At 43.9% G+C, this 13,958-nt stretch overlaps 1 protein-coding gene across 2 annotated transcripts in view; it reads right to left on the bottom strand.

Annotated features, from left to right (window-relative positions):
- Positions 1-13,958, bottom strand: part of SGCZ (sarcoglycan zeta) — a 1,689,841-nt gene that overhangs the window by 946,714 nt on the left and 729,169 nt on the right. For both annotated transcript variants that reach the window (XM_073645424.1, XM_073645425.1), the window contains one exon: positions 5,739-5,810. The gene's annotated coding sequence lies outside the window, so the exon portion shown is untranslated. The remainder of the gene's footprint in view (positions 1-5,738; positions 5,811-13,958) is intronic.

Genomic DNA, 13,958 nt, shown 5'->3' with positions numbered 1-13,958 from the left:
AGGAAGTCATCAAGTTGGTGCGTGAATGTACTGTGTGTGCTAGGTTAAAGGCTTCACATACTCCTGCTGCGGGGTTGCTTTGCCCTCTGGAGGTTCCTAGGGCGCCTTGGACGCATCTCACAATGGATTTCATTACTGATCTTCCTGTGTCCAAGTGTTTTACTGTCATCTGGGTGGTCGTGGACCGTTTTACTAAGATGTCATTTGATTCCATTCATTAAGTTGCCCTGCGCCAAGACACTCGCTAAGGTGTTTGTTAAGGAGATTCTCAAGCTCCATGGCGTTCCCACGGATATTGTTTCTGATAGAGTACCTCAGTTTGTGGCTCGCTTTTGGCATGCTTTTTGTGACAGGTTGGGAGTCCATTTGTCATTTTAGTCTGGTTATCATCCTGAGTCTAATGGACAGACTGAAAGAAAGAACCAGGATGTTGAACATTTTTTGCGTTGTTTTGTGGCGGACAATTAAGAGGTGTGGTCTGAGTTTCTGCCTCTCACAGAATTTGCTCTTAACAATTATACATCCTCCTCTGCTGGGTGTTCTCCTTTTTTTTGTTGTACTGTGATACATCAATCTTTTGGTTCGTTCTCCAAATTGGGGTCGGCAGTGCCGGAGGAGGAGAATTTTTCCGGTGATTTGGAGAGAGTTTGGACTAATGTACGTTGCAACCTTCAAGAGGCTAACAAGAAGTCAAAGAAGTGTTTTGACAGGAAACGTAAGGAGGTTTTGTTTACTGTGGGTGACATGGTTTGGTTGTCCTCGAAGAACCTGCGGTTGAGGATTCCCTCTAAAAAACTGGGTCCATTTATAGTGCTTCAGGTTGTTAACCTGTCTGCTGTTAGGTTGGATGTCCCTACTTCCTGGAAGATTAATCCTGTGTTTCATGCTTCCTTGTTGAAAAAGGCTGATGTATCTGATAGGGACGCCACTGTCACAGTTCCTCCTGTGGTGGAAGACGGAGAATATGAAATTTTTCGTACCTTGAATTCTAGATGGCAAAGAGGGAGATTACAGTATCTCGTCTCTTCGAAGGGTTTCGGTCCCGAAGACAACTCCTGGGTAAGGAGGGATGATGTCTCTGCTCCTAAGCTTGTTAAAGCTTTCCACAAGATGTTTCCAGATAGGCCTGGGCCTGGAGGATCCGGAGGATCCTCATAAAAGAGGGGGTACTGTTAGAACCCTCCTGTTTGTTTTTTCCATCTTGGGATTTGCGGTCACGTGACCATCTGCCTTTATATTCCAGTTCCGCCCCTTTGGTTGTGCTGGACTACAGTGTTTGACTGTTTCTCTAGCCAGGTGCTTCTGTGCCTTTCTCTGTCAGTTCGCTTGGTCCTTCTGGGACCTCTAGTACCTTTTTGTCGGTTTGTCTTTTTGTGTTCTGCAACTAGTTCTCTGTTTGGGATTTTTGTCCCAGTCCTTAGTTCTTTTAGGGACCCCTCCCTTTATGCTATGGGTCTTCTTTCAGACTAGCCAAGGACTAAGGCGGGTCTGTTCGCTAGGAACAGGCAGCCCGCTACATCATAGGGATTCAGCTTAGTCTTACTGTAGGGACAGCTTTCCCCTATCTTTCCTTAGTTCATGTTGCAGATCATAATAATAATTTCAATTTAATTTGTGGACTGAGTACAGAAGACAACTGATCTTGTATTATGCTCAGGAAACATTGAAAAGGTCTGACTAATGGATGTTAATTTAATGTTGACTTAGTCATTTGCTCAATTTCATGTGTTAGAATCATTAATTAGAATTGTTTGGTGATATTTTTGTTCAAACATCATAACAAGAAGCATAATTGTTAATCATTTCACAAAAAAATGATAACGGAAGCATCTGCTCTCTACAAAGGATTGTCTGAACGATTATCCAGAATAAAAGTATTGACATTATCACTAGGGCTTTATTAAATGTTTCTTATCTTTATAGACATATATACTGTATGTACTCTAGAAACTGCCTGAATAGAAAATGCACATCCATAATGTCATTCCAATGTCATGTTAAAACCAAATACTATTTTTAAAGGTTTTTCACATAGCTATATTACACTGTGAAAAATATTGAAATACTATATTTTTGTGAATTAGATGAAAGTTTGTGACAATGAAGCTCACACAGCTATTATTTACTGCTCTCATAAACCTGCCTGTCAAAGATATACAATAAGGACAATAAGGTGACCATAATAAAATATAAAAATGCATCAAAATTACACCGTTCATGTAAGCAAACAGTCATAAAGCAAATGAAAGTTCCCATTGCATTTTTTACTCTGAATCATCATGTTTGGCACTGTTCTTTTAAAAAGAATTTCTGACTCTGAAAGTTGTTCTCAAGTTGTCTTTTGAGCAGGTAAAAGCTATTCAGTCTCCTTACTTTCTGGTTGCTTTCAAGTGTTCATTCTTGAGTGACAGTTCGAGTAAGAAGCTTCATTTAGCATTATTCAGACAATAAAGGGGTTTTCTCAAGTTTAAACGTTATTCCTTACACACAGGAAAAGGGATAACTTTCCTTTAATTCTGGCAATATTCTTTATATATTAGCTCTCTGATTTGGTTTTATAATTAAATTCTGACCAGAGAACCCCCTTTGTGGAGTCCATGTACCCTAATGTTGCATAAGTACAACCCCACAAAAAAGTGCACTACAATACGGTGAATCTTTCCCTCTCCAACAGGTGAAAGGGCTTCCAATAAACGCATTCCCATTCCTCAGAGCAAGAAGGCCACAGTGAGTGTCAAGGACGAGTAGCCTCCCCAAGCTAAAGCCACAAACGAGAACTACGAGCTAGCTAGGCTGAAATGGTCATCCCGTAATGGGACATCATTTTTTTTCCTAATAGATTTTTATAAACTAATGAATTCTTTTCACATTGAATTTATTTAGATCTGTTCTAGACTTTCTACTTCCAGGCAGAGTTATCTTAATCTAAGTTTAAAAGTTTTGAAATGCAAAAGAATTGCAACATTATACATGGAAGTAAATGTTTCATTAGTCTCCCATAAGGCTTAGCATGAAAAAAAAACAAATGTAGTCAAACACAATAAAATTTAGTAAAAATTTGGGGGAGAAAGTTTCCAATAGAGGACGTTAATTAAAAGTATGCCTACAACAAGAAGGTAACATATTCTGATGGCATAACTTTAGCTTTCACCTTTTCATTCACCTTCTGTATATCAAGTATGATGAAAGTGGATCAAATGCTAGAATCCTCTGAGACATCAAGGTAAATTTAAGATGCAGTAAGTATACAGTATAACAGTGCACAGACAAGGTAAACAGAGATAAGATGATGGCAGTGAAACAACACAGGCATTACTTAGGGATGACTTTTCTATAAATATATCATTATCTGTAAATGACAGGGATACTTTAGACTTTGCTAAAGAGATAAAAGCTATAGCAATTTAAAAACGAGCAGAAAAATATCAGTTGTAAATCTTACCCCCCCACCGCACAGGTTTAAAATGGAGAAGATAATTACATGTCTGCTAAGATTACAGTGCTTACTCTAGAGGTAGCCATATAAAGTTGAGCTTCGACAATAGTTTTATTCCACAAGGTTATTCTACTCTCAGCAGTCAAGCCATGTATAACAATGCAAATGATTAAGCATTTGTATAAAATCTCTAATGCATATTCCACTCTGTGACCCACATACTAAAAAGACTGTTTTATAAAAGATGGTGAAGTACAGTCGAGTCATAAATAAATAATTTAAAGAAATGTCTGTTTAAGATCTGTCGCTTCATGATAACATTCCCATCAGAATTACTTATGCCAAAACTACGTTTACCTTTGTTTTGTTTCAGACTCCTGAAAATGCATAAAACCTTGACTTCAGTAATATTTTAAAAATATTCATAAATACAATACATGGAAATACATATTAATTAAGCAGCCCTATGCTCTGCTTGAAAAATGTGTACAGAATTTATGCTTTAAATACTATTTATAGAAAATAGCAATGTACATGGGTACTTTGTATCTTCTAATATCATCAAAAGATCATACAGAAGTGTCATCCAGAGATAAGTCTGATCTACAATACATAGTATAATAATCTTATGAGAATGCAACATTGATCAGTTCTCAATATGTATCCACAGTTCTAACAACTACACTGCTCAAAAAATAAAGGGAACACTTAAACAACAGAATATAACTCCAAGTAAATCAAACTTCTGTGATATCAAACTGTCCACTTAGGAAGCAACACTGATTGACTATCAATTTCACATGCTGTTGTGCAAATGGAATAGACAATAAATGAAAATGATTGGCAATTATCAAGACACCCTCAATAAAGGAGTGGTTCTGCAGGTGGGGAACACAGACCACCTCTCAATACCAATGCTTTCTGGCTGATGTTTTGGTCACTTTTAAATGTTGGTTGTGCTTTCACACACGTGGTAGTATGAGACAGACTCTACAACCCACAAAAGTTGCTCAGAATGCAGCTCATCCAAGATGGCACATCAATGCGAGCTGTGGCAAGAAGGTTTGCTGTGTTTGTCAGCGTAGGAGGCACTACCAGGAGACAGGCTAGTACACCAAGAGATGTGGAGGGGGCCGTAGGAGGGCAACAACTCAGTAGCAGGACCGCTGCCTCCGCCTTTGTGCAAGGAGGAATAGGAGGAGCACTGCCGGAGCCCTGGAAAATGACCTCCAGCAGGCCACAAATGTGCATGTGTCTGCGCAAATGGTAAGAAACCGACTCCATGAGGGTGGTATGAGGGCCCGACGTCCACAGATGGGGGTTGTGCTCACAGCCCAACACCGTGCAGGATGCTTGCCATTTTCCACAGAACACCAGGATTGGCAAAGTCGCCACTGGCACCCTGTGCTCTTCACAGATGAAAGCAGGTTCACACTGAGCACATGTGACAGATGTGACAGAGTCTGGAGACACCGTGGAGAGCGATCTGCTGCCTGCAACATCCTTCAGCATGACCGGTTTGGCAGTGGGTCAGTAATGGTGTGGGGTGGCATTTCTTTGGATGGCCGCACAGCCCTCTATGTGCTTGCCAGAGGTAGCCTGACTGCCATTAGGTACCGAGATGAGATCCTCAGACCCCTTGTGAGACCATATGCTGGTGCGGTTGGCCCTGGGTTCCTCCTAATGCAGGACAATGCCAGACCTTATGTGGCTGGAGTGTGTCAGCAGTTCCTGCAAGATGAAGGCATTGAAGCTATGGACTGGCCCGCCTGTTCCCCAGACCTGAATCCGATTGAGCACATCTGGGACATCATGGCTCACTTCATCCACCAACGTCACGTTGCACCACAGACTGTCCAGGAGTTGGCGGATGCTTTAGTCCAGGTCTGGGAGGAGATCCCACAGGAGACCATCCGCAACCTCATCAGGAGCATGTCCAGGCATTGTAGGGAGGTCATACAGGCACATGGAGGCCACAAACAATACTCAGCCTCATTTTGACTTGTTTTAAGGACATTACATCAAAGTTGGATCAGCCTGTAGTGTGTTTTTCCACTTTAATTTTAGGGGTGACTCCAATCCAGGCCTCCATTGGTTAATAAATTTAATTTCCATTGATGATTTTTGTGTGATTTTGTTGTCAGCACATTCAACTTTGTACAGAACAAAGTATTCAATGAGAATATTTAATTCATTCAGTTCTAGGATGTGTTATTTGAGTGTTCCCTTTATTCTTTTGAGCAGTGTATGTCAAGATTTAATTGAAATTGTGATATCTGTTATTAAACAGATACGCTCCTACCTCAGTACATTGGTAATGGCTCGGATATCCCCCCAATGTACTTAGTCTTCAAGTTAAGCTTCAGCCACCACCCTAAGAAAAAAATACAGAAAGACAAATGTTACATTGGAGAAAACAATCAAAATGATATTGAACTTAACAGGAAACTATTTTAATATAAATTCAGTCTAGTTTTAGTCAAATGAAGTTGGGAGAGTATAATAAAAACAGAAATGAATCAACTTCAGTTTCTAAAGCTATTATCACTAAGATCTTAAAGGGTCACATTCATTGCACAAAACATATGACTTGTTGGGCCGGGGTCAGATGGCCATATGACAAAATGGGACATTCATGTCCACAAAATCATGTTGATAAACTTGATTGGCTTTCGTGTGCTTGTCTAATTTGCAGATGAGAGCATGGACTTCCATCTCAATGAATATACACCTCTCTAGTTTATAAAACACACCGAAATAGTGTATACTGTAATATTTTTTAACTAGATAATTGACCACTATTGGTTCTCAAGCTGTCCATGAGATAGTTTTCTGTCCTCCAGAAAAATGCTCGAGTTTGCGATTCACTTTCATTATGCTCGCTACTCGTGTCGAGCACGTTCAAGCTTCTGACGTGCTCGATTCAAGTACAGAGTGCTCGAGCATTTCAGTGCCCGATCAACACTAGTAATTAATTATATATGTGACACTCGTTTAATAAGGCATACAGGATTGCTTACAATATATGAAAGCTAGCTATACATTGACTTCAATGAAGCACACAACTATAATAAAAAATAATATATATATATATATATATATATATATATATATATATATATGTATATATATACTTTTCAGAGTGTATATAACTTGAGACATTAAAATCCTCAACATTTCACAAGACTTCTTCTGGTACTCAGATCAACAGGCATGAAACAATTCCTATTCTTTATAATGTGTATTGGACAAATCAGATAATCAGAAACACTTGATTGCTTCTCATTAGTGTTGAGCGATACCTTCCGATATCAGGAAATATCGTATCGGATTGGATCGGGCCGATACCCAAAAAGTATCGGATATCGCCGATTCCGATACCGGAAACCAATGCAAGTCAATGGGACACAAATATCGGAATGAAAATAAACCCTTTCTTTCCTTGTAGGTTAATTCTACATGAAGTAAAACAACTAAGAATAATGTAGAATGACATGAAAAGCCGGCAATTCATCAGCGGCATACACCGGTACCCGACAATTTACAACAGAAAGAATAGAGCATCACACATAGATTAGATAGATAGAAACATGTCAGTCACATATATATGAAGTACAGTGACAGTGTTGCTTACTGTACTTGTCATTTAGTGTAAAGGATTTATTAAAAAAAATATTAGTGTTTTCGTGCACCGTCTCTTTAAAAAAGCCGGCCGGCAATTCAGCAGCGGTACCCGACAATTTATAACAGAAAGAATAGAGCTTCACACATAGATTAGATAGATAGAAACATGTCAGTCACATATATATGAAGTACAGTGACAGTGTTGCTTACTGTACTTGTCATTTAGTGTAAAGGATTTATTTAAAAAAATAATAGTGTTTTCATGCACCGTCTCTTTAAGAAAGCCGGCCGGCAATTCAGCATCTGTACCCGACAATTTAGAACAGAAAGAATAGAGAATCACACATAGATTAGATAGATAGAAACATGTCAGTCACATATATATGAAGTACAGTGACAGTGTTGATTACTGTACTTGTCATTTAGTGTTAAAATAAAGGATTTATTTTAAAAAAAAATTGGCGTGGGGTTCCCCTTAATTTTAGGCTCTAGCGGAGGTTAAGCAGACAGCTGGGGCAAATGTTTGAAGCCTGGGAAGGGGGTAATACCCACGGAGCTTCCCAGGCTACTAATATCAGCCCCCAGCTGAATACCTAGCCTTTACTAGCTATTAAAATGGGGGAACCCCCCCAAAAAAATAACGTGGGGTCCCCCCTAATTTAATAGCTAGCACAGGCTAGGCAGACAGCTGGGGGCTGATATTAATAGCCCAGGAAGGGTGCCATGAATATTGGCCCCCTCCCAGGCTAGAAACACCAGCCGTCAGCCGCCCCAGAAATGGCGCATCCATAGGATGCGCCAATTCTGGCACTTAGCCTCGCTCTTCCACGCTGCCCTGGTGCGGTGGCAGGGGGTAATAGGGTTGGGGTTGATGTCAGCTTATAATGCCAGCTGACATCAAGCCCAGGTTAGTAATGGAGAGGCGTCTATAAGACACCCCCATTACTAACCCCATAGTCAAAGTTAAAAGAAAACACAAACACCCAGAGTAAAGTCCTTTAATTGAAATAAAGACACAATTCTTTATTGTTCTAAATTAAACCATACTTACCATCACGCCCATTCCAGCTGAAGACAACGATCTCCTGCAATAAAAGAAAAATAATAAAGCAACCTCATCCTTACCTTTCCATGGTTCCCAGGACAGCTCCAGCTCTGCTACATCGAGATGACAGGATGGACCGCAGCAGAAAGCTGCCATCCAGCCTGTCATCCCGCAGACACTGAGAAGGCAGGCATGCTTGCGCTCCTCAGTGTCTCTCTGTGACGTCATCCAGATGAGCCGAGTTCATGTCCAATGAACTCAGCTCACCTCATGCACGTCACTGACAGCGTGGGAAAGTTCTCCTGCACTCAGCGCTTCAGCGTGAGAATTCTCCCACGCTGTCAGTGACATACATGAGGTGAGGTCATGTCCAATGAACTCAGCTCACCTCATGCACGTCACTGACAGTGTGGGAAAATTCTCACGCTGAAGTGCTGAGTGCAGGAGAATTTTCCCACGCTGTCAGTGACGTACATGAGGTGAGCTGAGTTCATTGGACATGACCTCGGCTCATCTTTATGCCGTCACAGCCAGACATTGAGGAGCACAAGCATGCCTGTGCTTCTCAGTGTCTGCGGGATGACAGGATGGATGGCAGCGTTCTGCTGCGGTCCAGCCTGTCATCTCGATGTAGCAGAGCTGAAGCTGTCGTGGGAGCCATGGAAAGGTAAGGATGAGGTTGCTTTATTATTTTACTTTTATTGCAGGAGATCGTTGGCTTCAGCTGGAATGGGCGTGATGGTAAGTATGGTTTAATTTAGAACAATAAAGAATTGTGTGTTTATTTCAATTAAAGGACTTTTTTCTGGGTGTTGTGTTTTTTTAAATACTTTACTAGAAATTCATGGTGGTCATGTCTAATATTGGCGTGACCCCATGAATTTTGGGCTTAGGGCCAGCTGATAATACCAAGCTGGCCTTAACCCCTTTATTACCCAGTGAGCCACCGCACCAGGGCCCTGGATGAGTTGGGTACAGCGCCAGAAGATGGCGCTTCAATGAACGCGCCATTTTCTGGGGCGGCTGCGGACTGCAATTTGCAGCGGGGGTGGCCCAGAAAGCTTGGGTCTCCCTGCGCTGCGGATTCCAGCCCCCAGCTGCATAGTTGTATCTGGCTGGACACAAAAATAGGGCGAAGCTCCACGTATTTTTTTTTTTTAATTATTTCATGAAATTCATGAAATAATTAAGAAAAAAAGGGCTTCCCTATATTGTTGTGTCCAACCAGGTACAAATAGGCAGCTGGTGGTTGGGGGCAGCCCGTTCCTGCCTGCTGTACCTGGCTGGACACAAATATAGTGCGAAGCCCCACGTCAATTTTTTTTAAATCATTTCAGGAAATTCATGAAATAATTAAAAAAAATTGATGTGGGGCTTCGCCCTATATTTGTGTCCAGTCAGGTACAGCAGGCAGGAACGGGCTGCCCCCAACCACCAGCTGCCTATTTGTACCTAGCCGGACACAACAATATAGGGAAGCCCTTTTTTTCTTAATTATTCCATGAATTTCATGAATTAAAAAAAAAAAAACGTGGAGCTTCGCCCTATTTTTGTGTCCAGCCAGGTACAACTAGGCAGCTGGGGGCTGGAATCTGCAGCGCAGGGAGGCCCAAGCTTTCTGGGCCCCACCCGCTGCAAATTGCAGTCCGCAGCCGCCCCGGAAAATGGCGCGTTCATAGAAGCGCCATCTTCTGGCGCTGTACCCAACTCATCCAGGGCCCTGGTGCGGTGGCTCACTGGGTAATAAAGGGGTTAAGGCCAGCTTGGCATTATCAGCTGGCCCTAAGCCCGAAATTCATGGGGTCACGCCAATATTAGACATGACCACCATGAATTTCTAGTAAAGTATTTAAAAAAAACACAAACACCCAGAAAAAAGTCCTTTAATTGAAATAAACACACAATTCTTTATTGTTCTAAATTAAACCATACTTACCATCACGCCCATTCCAGCTGAAGCCAACGATCTCCTGCAATAAAAGAAAAATAATAAAGCAACCTCATCCTTACCTTTCCATGGCTCCCACGACGGCTCCAGCTCTGCTACATCGAGATGACAGGCTGGACCGCAGCAGAACGCTGCCATCCAGCCTGTCATCCCGCAGACACTGAGAAGCGCAGGCATACTTCCACTCCTCAGTGTCTGGCTGTGACGGCATCCAGATGAGCCGACAATGAACTCGGCTCACCTCATGTACGTCACTGACAGCGTGGGAGAATTCTACTGCACTCAGCGCTTCAGCGTGAGAATTTTCCCACGCTGTCAGTGACGTGCATGAGGTGAGGTCATGTCCAATGAACTCGGCGCACCTCATGCACGTCACTGACAGCGTGGGAGAATTCTCACGCTGAAGCGCTGAGTGCAGGAGAATTTTCCCACGCTGTCAGTGACGTGCATGAGGTGAGCTGAGTTCATTGGACATGACCTCGGCTCATCTGGATGCCGTCACAGCGAGACACTGAGGAGCGCAAGCATGTCTGCGCTTCTCAGTGTCTGCGGGATGACAGGCTGGATGGCAGCGTTCTGCTGCGGTCCAGCCTGTCATCTCGATGTAGCAGAGCTGAAGCTGTCCTGGGAACCATGGAAAGGTAAGGATGAGGTTGCTTTATTATTTTACTTTTATTGCAGGAGATCGTTGGCTTCAGCTGGAATGGGCGTGACTGTAAGTATGGTTTAATTTAGAACAATAAAGAATTGTGTCTTTATTTCAATTAAAGGACTTTTTTCTGGGTGTTTGTGTTTTTTTTAAATACTTTACTAGAAATTCATGGCGGTCATGTCTAATATTGGCGTGACCCCATGAATTTCGGGCTTAGGGCCAGCTGATAATGCCAAGCTGGCCTTAACCCCTTTATTACCCAATGAGCCACCGCACCAGGGCCCTGGATGAGTTGGGTACAGCGCCAGAAGATGGCGCTTCTATGAACGCGCCATTTTCCGGGGCGGCTGCGGACTGCAATTTGCAGCGGGTGGGGCCCAGAAAGCTTGGGTCTCCCTGCGCTGCAGATTCCAGCCCCCAGCTGCCTAGTTGTACCTGGCTGGACACAAAAATAGGGCGAAGCGCCACACATTTTTTTTTTTAATTATTTCATGAAATTCATGGAATAATTAAGAAAAAAAGGGCTTCCCTATATTGTTGTGTCCGGCTAGGTACAAATAGGCAGCTGGTGGTTGGGGGCAGCCCGTTCCTGCCTGCTGTACCTGGCTGGACACAAATATAGTGCGAAGCCCCACGTCAATTTTTTTTTTATTATTTCATGAAATTCATGGAATAATTAAGAAAAAAAGGGCTTCCCTATATTGTTGTGTCCGGCCAGGTACAAATAGGCAGCTGGTGGTTGGGGGCAGCCCGTTCCTGCCTGCTGTACCTGACTGGACACAAATATAGGGCGAAGCCCCACATAATTTTTTTTTAATTATTTCATGAATTTCCTGAAATAATTAAAAAAAAATTGACGTGGGGCTTCACACTATATTTGTGTCCAGCCAGGTACAGCAGGCAGGAACGGGCTGCCCCCAACCACCAGCTGCCTATTTGTACCTGGCCAGACACAACAATATAGGGAAGCCCTTTTTTTCTTAATTATTCCATGAATTTCATGAAATAATTAAAAAAAAAAAAACGTGGGGCTTCTCCCTATTTTTGTGTCCAGCCAGGTACAACTAGGCAGCTGGGGGATGGAATCTGCAGCGCAGGGAGGCCCAAGCTTTCTGCCCCCCCCCCCCCGCTGAAAATTGCAGTCCGCGGCCGCCCCGGAAAATGGCGCGTTCATAGAAGCTGGATGCTGTACCTGGCTGGCATACAAAAATATGGCGAAGCCCACGTCAAAAGTTTTGGGAAAAATTTATTAAAAAATAAATAATAATTTAGGGACTGCATCTTTATTAAGTCCTCAAATGTCATTTAGTGTTAAAATAAAGGATTTATTTTAAAAAAAAATGGCGTGGGATCCCCCATAATTTTAGTCTCTAGCGGAGGTTAAGCAGACGGCTGGGGCAGATGTTTGAAGCCTGGGAAGGGGGTAAAACCCACGGAGCTTCCCAGGCTACTAATATCAGCCCCCAGCTGAATACCTAGCCTTTACTAGCTATTAAAATGGGGGACCCCCCCCAAAAAAATGACGTGGGGTCCCCCCTATTTTAATAGCTAGCAAAGGCTAGGCAGACAGCTGGGGGCTGATATTAATAGCTCAGGAAGGGTGCCATGAATATTGGCCCCCTCCCAGGCTAGAAACACCAGCCGTCAGCCGCCCCAGAAATGGCGCATCCATAGGATGCGCCAATTCTGGCACTTAGCCTCGCTCTTCCACGCTGCCCTGGTGCGGTGGCAGGGGGTAATAGTGGTGGGGTTCATGTCAGCGCCAGCTGCCATGAAGCCCAGGTTAGTAATGATGGGTGTCTATAAGACACCCCCATTACTAACCTACAAAGTGTTAAAAAGAAAAAACACACTACACCCAGAAAAAAATAATTTATTTGAAATAAAACACCATTTTATTTAATTCTTAGTTTGCTAAAAAAAAATAGTTACCGGTCCACGTTCCTGCGCTGATCTCCCATGCACAGCTGTCACATCTGGAGATGGTGACAGCTGTGCATGGCTGCTGTAAGCTCACGCTGCCGGGAACACGTCCGCTCCCGGCAGCGGGAGCCACTGACTGAGGTTACCGGAGTGCATTCAGGCAGCGCAGCTCCGGAGACCTCCTTTACGGCAGTGCTGTACCGTGGGAATTTCTCACGATACAGCAGTGCCGTAAAGCAGCTAACCGGAGCAGCGCTGCCTTAACTCTGGTGAACCCTTACGGCCCCGTCATTCTAGCGGCGGCAGCGGTTCAGAGCGGTCACATTCTATGTGGCTGCTCTGAACTGGAGATCTTCGTGGGACACTCGTGGACTGCTACGGAGGGGTAAGGATAAGGTTGTGGTTTATTATTTTATATTTTATTACAGGAGATCGATGGCTTCGGGGAATTAGGTGTCTAGGTGAGTATAGGTGTAGTTTTTTATTTTTTACTTTATTTTAGGTGACGATCGGCGGGGACAGGTAATGTATAAACTAATTTCTTTTAGGTAACCACTGGCCACCAATGACATGTATCTAACATTTATTGGGGACACAGTAGGGCAATTTATATAGCAGGATCAGGCTGATGGGAACTACTGCTCCCATCGAGCTGATCCTGCTGGCACGAGTGGACGGGGGACAGACATAGGCCGATGGGAGTAGTAGTGTCACATCGGCCTATGTCTGCCTGCACGCACAGACACCCCGCACACACACCCCGCACACACACACACCCCGCACACACACACCCCGCACACACACACACCCCGCACACACACCCCGCACACACACACACCCCGCACACACACACACCCCGCACACACACACCCCGCACACACTAATCATGACGGGTCTGGGAGGTGAGGCTGACCTGTGCGGCCGTGGGAAAGTTCATGTGAGTTCATGCAGTCAAGCATGAACTCACATGAACCCTCTGAGGGCACCGCGGCTACTTCAAATGAACAGCTGATCGGCATCACCTGATACCTCAGCTGTTCATTTGAAATAACCGGCGGGAAAGCGCAGCACAGAACGGGAAAGCCGGCGGTGAAGTCTTTTCACTGCCGGCTTCCCCGCCCGGGTCCTTCGCTCCTTGGTGCTGCGCTCCCCGCCCGGTCCTAATTTACGATCGGGATGGGAGGTGGCGAGGGGAGCGGAGGATCGGGGTGGGAGGCTGCGGGGAAGCAGTATGGGGCTGTGTGATTGTTTAAAAGCCGGCGGCTTTTTACCGCCCGCCGGCTTTTAAACAATCAGCAGAATTCTCCCACGCTGGGATGGCATTCTGATG

Source organism: Phyllobates terribilis, unplaced genomic scaffold (assembly GCF_046119375.1).
Source record: "Phyllobates terribilis strain yellow unplaced genomic scaffold, ASM4611937v1 Scaffold_1__5_contigs__length_1240528914, whole genome shotgun sequence".
NCBI classification, from domain to species: domain Eukaryota; kingdom Metazoa; phylum Chordata; class Amphibia; order Anura; family Dendrobatidae; genus Phyllobates; species Phyllobates terribilis.
Note: the sequence above shows the minus strand (reverse complement) of the source record. Positions and strands in the feature narration are given on the sequence as shown.